Consider the following 12,578-nt stretch of genomic DNA (forward strand, 5'->3'; position numbering starts at 1 on the left):
CGTGGAAAGTATTAGGGTCAGGCCAGAGCACAGTTCCTTCTGTTAGGGAAAGGAGAGTATGTGTGAAAATGGATGGAAAAGTGAATGAAAATTTGTTGCTGTTATTGTTTTTGCTTTTGTCCTGTGAAAGCAAAAAAATGCAAAGGCCCATGGTGCATGAAAAAGAGTAGAGGTGTCTGTACTAACTGCAGAGGGGCAGAGGTCCTCACGGATTACCTTTTTGATCTGCAAAACCCAGGTGATTCCCTGAGAGGAGGGGCCGAATCCTTCGTGGGGGAATCAAAGTCCTTCCCAGAATCTTTTTTTTCCTGAAACTTGTGGTGGGTGGTCACCCGGCTAGGCCAAAGTGAGACCTACATGTAAATCCAATAAACAAACAAACAAACAATAAATGGTCATGGGAAGCATTAGCTTGTGGGTGGCCAGAAGTGCCCTCGGAGATTTCCTTAGATGCCAAGATTTTGGCTGACATGAGTAGAAAGAGAGCAATGAAATTGTGTGGCAAATGGGCCTTGCTGAAAGATGATACGGGAAAACTAGTTTGGCTACATAAAGGTACTTAAAAGAAAAGGGAAAATGTTGGGGTTTCTTTTTTTCCCTCTTGTCTGTCTCTTTCTCTGTCTTCTATGCAACTATGTGGTTTGTTTTTTAAGATTTGTGCCTTCCCCAATTTAACAGATTTGTGCTGGGAATGACTAGGGTGTGTAAACCTGAAAGTTCTTTTTCACCCCCTCTTATTTTCTCCTTGTCCCTGTGTATATGTGTGTCTAAATCTTTGTGCACCCCCGAGGTAATTGTAACTATAAAATGTTTCCAGTCCAAAAAGACAAGAATTTTAAATTTTTCAAAGAAAGAAAAGAGTAAACTGGCAGAAATTGCCTTTGCTCCGTTTGTTGGGCCCAGAAAACTGAGTGAAGGGGGAGGGGGGTCTTTACTTCTTGTTTGTTTGGCCAACAAAAACAGAGTAAAGAGAAGTATTCTTCCTTCCTTCCCTGTACCTTAAAGTAACAACCCAGGGAATGTTTTAAGTTCATTTAAAGAAAAGTTTCATCCTTGCATTTATTGTGTGTTTAAATTATTTTACCTGTTCATCTTTTTCCTGAAGCATGTGAATCCAGACCCCATTTCTCATCTGTGATATCCCCATAATGTTACCAGTTTATCTGTTTAGTAGCTGATGGTTTTATTTTTAAAACTCTGCCTACAAGCTATCTACCCCCCCATGCCCCCCCTTACCTCTAATCCTCCAACAATGCCTTTTCTGTGGGGGAGGGGGCCTTATTCTCATGTCTTTCAGCCCTGGAAGACTGTACTCTGCGAGGTGAGTAGAGACTTTTTTTTCTTTTGGGGGGAGGAGGAGAGTGTTGCCTTGTGTGTGCATGTATGAGATGAAGGAAATTCCTACTAGAGGTTTGCCTTCAACCTGAGTAAAAAACCCTCTGCACATCTATCTGACCAACCGACTCTATTGGTCCTAAGGTAGAAACCTGGCCTCCAGAAGGCAGTTTTGATTTAGATTTTGTCAACAAATTTGCTGATTTTCTGGCCACCATCAGATGAACTGAAGAGGAGCTCTACCCGAGTTTCTTCTCCAATCTACTTTGTTGCCCAAACATTTAGAAAGCATGTGGGCTAAGTCCCAGACCTTCTTCTAAAATTTGTCTCCTTGTCACTTAAAAAAAAGGGGGTGGGAAAGCTTCCCAAAGTGACTGAGGAGTCCACAGGGATACGTTAAAAAGCTGTTGCAGCAATAATAGTTTTCTTTAAAAAGAAAAGTAGAGCTCAAGAGCCCCACCCAGATGCAAAGGATGTGTTAATGAAAGTCTCCATACATCTTGATCTTTAAAACTATGCCAGCGATTGCTGGGAGATCTAAGAGTTTGGATCTTTAAAAATTCAGCCAGCGCCTGCTGGGAGATCCAAGCTAGAACCTGGCCAAATGCAAACAATGTGTGAACAAACATCTCTATACATCTTGATCTTTGAAAATATGCCCGCGCTTGCTGGGAGATCAAGATAGATATAGAAGAGTTTGGATCTTTAAAAATTAGCCAGCGTCTGCTGGCAGATCCAAATTAGAAAGAGGACACTGAACACCCCAGGACAGAGACAGGTATTAACAATCTAGTGCTTAAGGAGATAGTACAATGGGCATAACTTTGAGCAAAAGTAAGAAATTTAGCAGGTAATAAACAGGTAAAGCCTGTCTGAATGGTGAGACCTAGGTAATTGGACTTGATTAATTTGATGTAATGTCTGTTAAAATTCTTAGGTGTGCATCTATACTAATAACATGTAGAATTGAATGGCATTGAATTGATTGTGATATGTTTGACCAGCTGGCAAAATAAGTAAGCTTCTCAGCTTGGGCTTGAAGCTGTGGGGAAGGGGAGGGTAGTTAGGATTTAAACTGCTCTCTGAGTTTTCCCACTGTTTGGAGAATGAGCCACATGTTCCCCAAGGAAAGAAAATTGAAGATTTAAAGGGACGGAACCTCCCCCAGGCCTGAAGGTGTTGTTCCATGGTATTTGTGCATGTATGTGTGTGTGTGTAATCATTTCCAGACCTGGAGGGAGGTTGAGATCCTTTAATAATAGAAAATGGAGCTCATTGGCTTGTGTACAGCTCCCTGAAATAATTGTAATAATTGCTGTGCATGAAGAAAGAATGAAATGGGATTTTTGTATGTGAAATTAATTGACACAAGCAGTCTGATTGCAGTGCAAATATGAGTATGTTGATGGTGTGAAAGTTGGTGTGAATGTACTTTGATTCCTTTTCAAAGATAGAAACACACGTTGCAAGGGTTTTTTTTTTTAATGGCATGTGTGTGTATGTATGTGTGTTACCATTTCCAAACCTGAAGGGAGTGTGAGATCCTTTAATAATACAAAATGGAGCTCATTGGCTTGTGAAAAAGCTTCCTGAAATACCTATAATGCTTGGTTGGCATGAGCAAGCATGAAGGTCTAATTGCAGTATGAATGTGAGTGTGTGTCCCCATTCCCTGAGGGAGTGATAAGTGGAAGGGATCCAGAGACCTGTGATTGACTGTGTGTAATCCCCCCACCTTCTTTCCCTCCTTCCTTTTGGGTCATTAAAGGGGGCTGCGGTTTTTCTGCTCACTGTAACCATTTTTTTCTCTCTCTCTTCTGAGAAATTTGGGGTAAATGGGTGACCTGCTCCTGCACCTTTACCTTTCACTGTTGTGATCTTTTTCATCTGCATATAAATGCTATGCAGTTACATTTCCTTTTCTGCACTGAATACAATTTTGATTTTTTTTTCCTTCTGGAAAGTTTTGAGGTTTAAAATGCTTAATTAAACCTATAAAAAGAAATGATTTTGAGATATTTTGCTTACATTTGTAAATGTTTTAACATACTTAATGAGAATTTGCTTCCATCTGAATGGAATCTGATATTTTGGAATGTTGATTCAAAGTACCTCTTTTTTTTGATTGCTAGGTTTTTTTTTAAAGCTGTTCTTCTTCCCTCCCTATTTTATGCCTGAGTGCATTTTTAAATGCTTATGAGACAAAGGTGATCTACCCTATGATGTTTTGTTTGTTTGTTTGTTTGCAACACAAGTTGTTGTCCCTTTTGGAAATTTACTCATTTTACTGCAAAAGTGTTTCGATCATAGAGGCAGTGGGAATGTCATGTTCCATGAAATTTACATCGTCTGCCTTCTGAAATAATGTTTGTATTTCTACACTTGGACAGAATGGGGGAAATTCCACAACATGAGACTAAAGATATGTCTGTAAAGAACTCTATACTTGGCCTCTCCTCTTCTTTACCTCAGAAACAAAGGACTGCTAGCTCAAACCACAACTCTCGAATTGGCTGCTAGTGATTGCGTCCTGATAAAACCTGACATGAGGAAAAAACTTAGCCAAGCCTGGGACAGACTCTACCAAGCCTGACTGACCACTCTTACCAGCAAGCCAAGCCTAATGCCATCCAGCAGACATGAAAGAAAGGACCCTGAGATGAAGAAGTAAAGTCCAAAAGACTCTCTTCTCTCCCCAGAAGACAGCTGTAAAAACTATGGGGGAGGGTGGAAATTGATCGTAAGGTTTTCTTTCTTTGCTTCATTCACAGAAATTCATTGTAAGGTTTTCTTTCTTATCTCATTTATATTGTAATCAGTTTAATGTATTAATGTAAGAATTGTATTTGAGAATGGCTAGCACAGCAAGTTCTGAACACCTTAGATTTCTGTCTAGTGGGAGGGAAATTTGTCCAAAAATGTCTATTTTATAATAATAATACTTTATTTACAGTCACAGACCAAAACACGACCACTACAAAAGAGACACAGCAGCCAGTCACCAAAAGCCCAACTAAGGGAGGTTACAGCTCTCTCCTCTAATGGTTACAGCTCTCAAGAAAAACCTGGAAACCTGAGAGGTGATGTACGAGGAGACATCCCCAAGGCAATGCACAAACAAATCACAGCCATCAGGACCAGAAGGGACGATTTCAGGAAGAGACAGTAACCTAGATCTGTCCGCGCTATACATAGGGCAAAATAGAAGGACATGCTCCGCTGTCTCAACCTCGGCTCTGTCACAAGGGCACAGCCGCTTATTAATCAGGAGCCTCTTGTAACGACCATCCAGAAGTGCTGAGGGCAAGACATTGAAGCGAGCTAGGGAAAAAGCTCTTCTATACTTGGGAATGGTTAGGGTATAAAAATAGGAAGCCATCCTCAATCCATAGTTATTAACTTGGTTGAGAGTCAGGGGGGAGCAAGTTTTATTGGCTCTGGCTCGTAGATATTGTAAATCAATGTCCACAAGCCGTTGGACTATCCTAAATTGGGCATCCTTGAGGTCATAGTTTCCCAAGGCATCCTCCGTGAAACCTAGCAGATGAAGTTTCTTCAGCAGCTCTTTCTCCCAGCGAGAAATATGGGAGTCCGTGAACACCAGGGAGAGGTAGCTGCCAGGAACTGCCAGAAAGAGCACCCGAAACCACCATTTAAAGGTGTTTATCCAGGCCATACATTCCACCGATCGAATGCCTAGTTCCAGGTATATCGGGGCAAAACCAACACAAGGGGGAAGACCCAGAAGTTTTCTAAGGAAAGCAGCCTGGGTTCTTTCAATGCAGTCCTTGAAGCCCTGTATCCATATGGGAATGCCGTAAAGAGTTTGTGCCAGCGTTTTGGCTTTGTAAATACGTAGGGCAGAAGGAATGAACTGGCTACCCTGGGTATAAAAGAATCTTAAAATCTGCTGGTGACTACAGGAGGCCGAGTTCAGCACCTGGGTTCGATGTCTAAATGTCTATTTTCTGTATTGTAGAAGCAGCTACACAGAGAGGGGGGGGGCATTCAGAAGTAGATTGAAACTATCTCCTTGATTTACCTCCACACAAAGCTTCTCCTAGGTTGCTTTTTGCCCTGGCACAAAAGTCTAAACAGTGATATCTCCCTGTTAATCCCAAGGGGCAATTCCCCCACTTGAAGAGTAGCAGATAGGATCTTTAAAACCCAAGCCCTGACTGACTCAAAAATGATGCTGCCCCATTGCCCAGTAAAGCAGGATATGTTGAACTGGTGGTCTCATGAGTAGGAGTCCCAGGGCTCATTGTGTGTAATTTTAAAAATACTAAATAGCCTGGATTGCACACTAGCTAAATTCAATTTGGCCTCACTAAAATAAGAGCTAGGGCAGGTACAAGAACCATCCCTTCGAAATGGGCAGCCTGTAATTTAAAGGAAAAGCATGGCTGTGAAGAATTTTGGGACTTCTGTGTGCTTGAAACCTGTCTGGAAGCTCACAGAAAGTGATATCTGATATTAATTGGCATGGAAAATTGGATACTGTAAATTTCTTTCCAGAACTTGGGCCCTGGCTACTAGACCTTCATGGTTGAAAGCTCTCTGGGAGCCACTAAAGGAATCCTTCTGCTGTCCCTCTCAATGACTTTCCATCAGGAAAAAGTTAAGTCTCCCTGATCTGACCAATTTTAATCTTTTGCCAAGAACATGTGTGCTCCACTCACATGTTTTGAAAAAAAAAGGAGGGATTGTAGGAAGTTATCACCCAGCCCTCTCCCAGAAAAATGAAAGATCCTAGGAAATATGGAAAAGGCAGAATATTTCTCTGGATGTAAAAAGGAAGAAACATGTTTTAAAGACAAAGTAGCTCCTTGCAGCTTCCTGCCCATCCCCCTTTGTCAATTGGCCATTAAGATGCCCAAGCCAGTCCCTTTACATAATAAAGAGTTCTCCCCTTCAGCTCCAGGGGGATGGGATTAAGGCATGATTAGCCTTCACCCACTCACCCCATAGCATCTGAGAATCAACCAAACCTGGATTCAAAGCACAGCCTAGAGAGTTACCCCTGCATGGCCCCATGGGAGTCTGACAACCAATCAGAATACAAGCTCAAGATCAAAGGCCAGAGAGGGCATAAAACCAGGGACTTTCAGCATCTCAGCTTTTCCTTCTCTCCTTCTCCACCAACATTGAAGCATGTGATCACCTTTTGTGTTCAGGACTCAAGCCATGTGGTCCTGTCCACCATTAAACCATCTTTCCAAGCAGCCTCCATGTCTCCAGTGTCTTTTCCCCCACTTGGAGCCGAACCCAGAAGGACATATCTTTCATCACTTCCAAACAACTTCCCATGGATCTTCCTCCAACAATTTATCATATAGGAATTTGACTTTGTCTGTATATCCATCTATCCGCAATGTACAATACCCCACCAATCCTAACAGTTTTCTTGTTATGTGATGACCATGTGATGACCCCAGAGGATTTGATTTGCATGTGTCCATAATGTGCATGGATATTGGGCCCGGGAACTCAGAAGCGTGCAGACATATAGGAAGGTTATTCAGAGTTGGGATATGTCACCACCTTCTGACGTCCACTGGTTTACCCCTGATGGCCTTGGATTGTGGCCAACCCCCTTTCTTTGTAATTGGGTGAATAATTAGCCCTTTCCAGTTGAAGAAAGGTTGGGTGGGGTTGTGTAAGGTCCAGAAGCAACCATCCTTGGTAGCCCTCGCTCTGTATCAAGGTACTCCTGGGAACCGTAGACGCCAAGAAGTCATAAAAGAGGGGGCGTCCAAATGAGGATCTGATAATTGCCAGCAATGTGTTAACTGCGCAAACAAGGTCCGGCTACAGTGACCACTTTAGTCTATCACACCCAAGCCCCAAGAGATTGTAAACCGACAGGAAAAACGTGCCAGAGAAATGGAACCATGTATACGTTATGTACTTTAGGGGGTAACGAAACTTGCTACAAACCTGGAACCCCGGAAAGGCTAAATGTTACCTTGTATACAGGGTTCGGGCAAATCTATAATGGAAAGATAGAGGGCCTGTACGTAAATCACACCACTGTCCTTAAACAGGGAAAGGATGCTTGTATGGCTATAGACAAACCAGGCAAAACAGGTAGAGTGGGATGTGGGTCCGACTCATGGAATAATGCATACACCACCTAGGTCACGGCCAGACATACCACATGGCTACCTTGTGCAGGTTCACTGCAATGTGCAGTATGGGAGTGTGTGTGTGAGTATACCGGAAGCGCATATCAGGGCTGTCCGGGATTAGGCGACTTTACAAGGGTCAAAGATAGTAACTGGGTTAAGTTGGAAGTATATAGGATCCATCTGCTCTTAAAAGCTTATGGATTTGGGATTGATGGAACAGGGACGGACCCTTTGACTTACCTAACTGTAAGAATAGAGAGAATCTATGCTCAGGTAATGGCTATGTGGGAATATGAAAAAATAACAGGTTTGGATGATTGTGAAACTCCTCTTGAAAAGTCAGAAGAGTTTCAAAGGGGGGAATAAACTAGAAGGTTGACATCCAGATAAGGTTAGGCTGGGCAGCAATGCCCTGACTCCTTCAAGCATGCAACAGGAGATTGATCAACCTATCTGCCTGACTAGGCCGAAACAAAGGAGCCAGGAACTTGGTACAATTATATCCTTATATGGCAGTCAAGCAAAGCTAATGTATATCCTGTCACTAGGGTTGATGTGTACGTGGCCTACGTGACATGGGAAGAAGGTGTACTTTGAACAATGATCAATATCCTGGGTGGTAGAATATAAAAGCTTGTGGCTAACTACTCTTCAGGGTTCAGATTCTGCTTGACCAATCGCTGCTGAACCTTGCGCAATAAACCTTTCCCTTTGACAAAGAGCTGGTCTGGTCTCATTTCTGCAACACCGGCATCCCTGTAGTGACCGTGGCTGCAGCGGGTCCAGTCTGTGAGGCATGAGGCTGTGGATCGAGCCAGTCTGTGCCGAGTGGAAAGAGGATGATGCTCTGCTGGGTTGTGCTGTCATCTCGTGGCCTGGGAAGGTGAATGTAGGCTGTGCCAAGGTCCACTTGGGCTGTTCAGTGCCAAGGGGCTGAGTTGCGCTGCCCATACTGAGTTGGCCAAACTGCTCTGGGAGACTGGCTAACGACTGGCTTCACGACGGTGGCAAGAATCCGCATTCTTTGGAGCACTTGCAGTGCATCTGCTTTGGCATTCTCTACTCACAGGTCTGGCCTTGTCTAGCACCCAATTGTGGTTCCAGCAGCATCTCCTGGATTGGGGTGACACCTGCTGCTTCGTCTTGCAGGGTCAGGTCCACCTGCAGGCTCCGCTCGAGTGGCAGTTCTTTGCACCAAGCTGGCATTCTCTTTCTGCTGCCTCTTCAGCTTCCACCATGGCCTGGGAAGGGGAGTAGATGGTCTCGACATAAACAGCTGAACCATCACCAGTGGCTTCCTCCATAGTTTTCTTATCTTCCTCCATCTTCCCTGAGTCTTCACGCCACCTGAGTTCGGGTCGACGCTTGCGGCTCAAGACCCCGGACAGGACCCCGAAATGTGAGGGAGCTGGTAGAGTTTTTAAAGGAGATTTGGGTTAATGTCAAGGTTCCAAGTAACACCCCCAATGAAAGAAGACTCTGAGGTTTGAGTTTCCTCAAAGTTACATTTTATTAGAATGTAATAAAGTGAATATTCACCCAAGTGAAAGTTCAAGTCTCTGCCCAGCACCCACATGTCCATCACATGGTCCAATCAGGCACCATCCAAAACTGGAGATGCCCCCCAGTCATCTTATCGCAGCTGCCGGGCAAGGTGTCCTTGACTCTCTGAGAAAAGAATGTTATTTTGACTATATATCTCCCATGCTCCATATAATCCTCCCTCCCATTTTCCCACAGTAGAAAATGTGGCAGGCCTGAAGGCCCAATGTAAAATATGGCTTCCAGGTCTGACACAAACCACATAAAGGTAGCCCTTGACTTACAACAGTTCATTTAGTGACCATCCAAAGTTACAACAGCATTTTAAAAAGTGACGTATGTCCATTTTTCACACTTATGACCAATGCAGCATCTCCATGGTCACATGATTTACATTCGGATGCTTGACAACTGGCAGAGAAAGGATGGAGAAGAAGATTTCAACTCCCAAATTTCCTCAGTCAGCCAGCCTGGATGACGAATTCTGGGAGTTGAAGTCCACAAGTCATAAAGTTGCCAAAGTAAAGTAGCTGAGCGTGCAGTATTGATCTGAACAGAGGAGCACATAACTAAGGCAGAATATCAGCAAATAGCCCGAGCCTGCAAAGATGAAGTGAAGAAAGCTAAGGCTCACAACGAACAAAGACTTGCGACCAAAGTAAAAAAATAACAAAAAAAGTTTCTTCCAATACGTTAAAAACAAGAAAAAAGTCAAGGAAACAATTGGTCGATTGCTGGGAGAAAGTGGCAAGAAGGTGACAAGCAACAGGGAGAAAGCAGAACTATTTAACTCATGTTTTGCATCTGTCTTTACACAAAGGGGAAAAAACAGTCCAACCTATCAAAACCAGCACCACAAAAAACAGATTTCATTTTTATTTTATTTGTCAACATGCACAAGGTAATAGACATGAACATTTTCACATGAGATTGGTATAAATAGATGGATATAAATAAGTATAACATGGCCATGAACACATAAAATGAGTACATATTAATGGAGACAGTAGGACAGGGATGGTAGGCACGCTGGTGTGCTTATGCACGCCCCCTTAGGGACCTCTTAGGAAATGTGTGAGGTCCACAGTGGACAGTTTAAGGTTAAAGATATGAGGGTTTGAGGATCTAACAATGGAATCAGGTAGAATGTTCCAGGCAATGACCACTCTATTACTGAAGTCGTATTTTCTGCCATCGAGTTTGGAGCGGTTTACTTTGAGTTTGTATCTATTGTTTGCCCATGTATTATTGCAGTTGAAGTTGAAGTAGTCATTCACAGGTAGGACGTTATAGCAGATAATTTTGTGTACTATGCTTAGGTCGGAATGTAGGCGGCATAGTTTGAGGTTGTCCAGACCAAAAGTTTCAAGCCAATTAGGAACACAAGTTAAAATAGGGAAGAAAATGGTAAGTGAGCACCTGTCTACCCTAGACGAGTTCAAATCACCAGGACCGGATGGATTACACCCCAAGGTTCTGAAGGAAATGGCAGATGTGATCTCAGAACCACCGAACTATATCTTTCAAAGATCCTGGAGCACCAGGGAACTGCCAGAGGACTTGAAAAGAGCTGATGTAGTTCCCATATTCAAAAAAAGAAGAAAAAATAGATCCAGGAAACTACAGACCCATCAGCCTGACCTCAACACCAGGGAAGATTCTGGAAAAGATAATCAAGCAACGAATCAGCGAACACCTAGAAGCAAACAAAGTAATAACCAAAAGCCAACATGGGTTTGTCAAAAACAGGTCATGCCAGATTAATCTTATTGCATTCTTTGACAAAGTGACAAAACTAGTGGACCAGAGGAATGCTGTTGATATAATTTACTTGGACTTCAGTAAGGTATTTGACAAAGTAGACCATAACCTACTACTTGATAAAATAGAAAAATGTGGGTTAGACAGCATCACCACCAGATGGATTTGTAACTGGCTGACCAACCACACTCAACATGTAGTGTAGTCCTCAATGGAACTGCATCTACATGGAGAGAAGTATGCAGTGGAGTACCCAAGGGCTCTGTTTTAGGCCCAGTACTCTTCAACATATTCATCAATGATTTCGACGAGGGGATAGATGCGGGACTCATCAAATTTGCAGATGACACCAAGCTAGCAGGAATAACCAACACTCCAGAAGATAAGCTTAAGATACAGAAGGATCTTGACAGACTTGAACATTGGGCACTATCTAATAAAATAAAATTCAATGGTGAAAAAAGTAAGGTTCTACATTTAGGCAACAAAAACGAAATGCACAGGTACAGTATATGTGGTACCTTGCTCAAATAGTGGTGACTGTGACAGGGATCTTGGAGTCCTAGTGGACAATCACTTAAATGTGAGCTAGCAGTGTGCTGCAGCTGCCAAACAGTTGGCTTGCATAAACAGAGGGATAGAATCAAGATCACGTGAAGTGTTAATATCACTTTATAATGCCTTGGTAAGGCCACACTTGGAATACTGCATTCAGTTTTGGTCGCCACGATGTAGAAAAGTTGTGGAGACTCTAGAAAGAGTGCAGAGAAGAGCAACAAAGATGATTAGGGGACTGGAGGATAAAACATACGAAGAACAGTGGCAGGAACTAGGTATTTCTAGTTTAATGAAAAGAAGGACTAGGGGTGACATGATAGCAGGGTTCCAATATCTCAGGGGTTGCCACAAAGAAGAGGGAGTCAAACTATTCTCCTAGGCACCTGAGGGTAGAAGAAGAAACAATGGGTGGAAACTAATCAAGGAGAGAAGCAACTTAGAACTAAGGAGAAATTTCCTGACAGTTAGAACAATTAATCAGTGGAACAACAAGGTCCCTTCCAACTCTATTATTCTATTCTATTCTAAACACCAACTACAACCTACTTACAAGCCAGACACACCAGGGAAAGGCTTGGCTTTCATTTTATTATTATTAAATAATTGATCCTCTATGAAGGCCTTTTTATTGAAGGACATGGACTGTAACCTATCCGGTTACAGGTTAGTAGAAAGACTATTTTTTATTTCCTATTCTAGACCAAGACAAAGTGGCTGGATGAAGCTTTCATGCCTAAAGAAGGACTGGAACCTGGGTCTCCCCATTCTTAGCTCAATATCCTAACACTAGACCATACTGGATCTCAGCTTGTTTATATACAAGGGATCACATGACATAAACAAAAAGTAAGAGATCTTGCAGCTTTCTCTCTCACACATTTTCTCTCCCTCCCCTCCCCCTCCATATGTGAGCACAGCTGATTTCTTGCAAAGGGCAATCCCTCTGTCTACCAAACACATGGACAGAAACACACAAGCACTGCCACCCCCTCAAAAAATCAGCATTCATCTCTTCCTTACAAAAACTCATTACATATGATTGGGTGAGTGCATGCACACATTTGTGCCCATACCCATGTAAAATCTTACATGCATAACAGTATACCCCTACCAGAACAGGAACCTGCAATCCGCAGCTGAGTACCCTGCTTCCTTCCCATGCTCCTCATCCAGTGCTCTCAACCTTCAATAAGCCCTCCCACCCTGCAGCCCCACGTATCCTGTCAGAAACCTTCCCCCACTCTCTTTCCC

Source organism: Natrix helvetica (assembly GCF_964273705.1).
Source record: "Natrix helvetica genome assembly, chromosome: W".
Classification (NCBI taxonomy): domain Eukaryota; kingdom Metazoa; phylum Chordata; class Lepidosauria; order Squamata; family Natricidae; genus Natrix; species Natrix helvetica.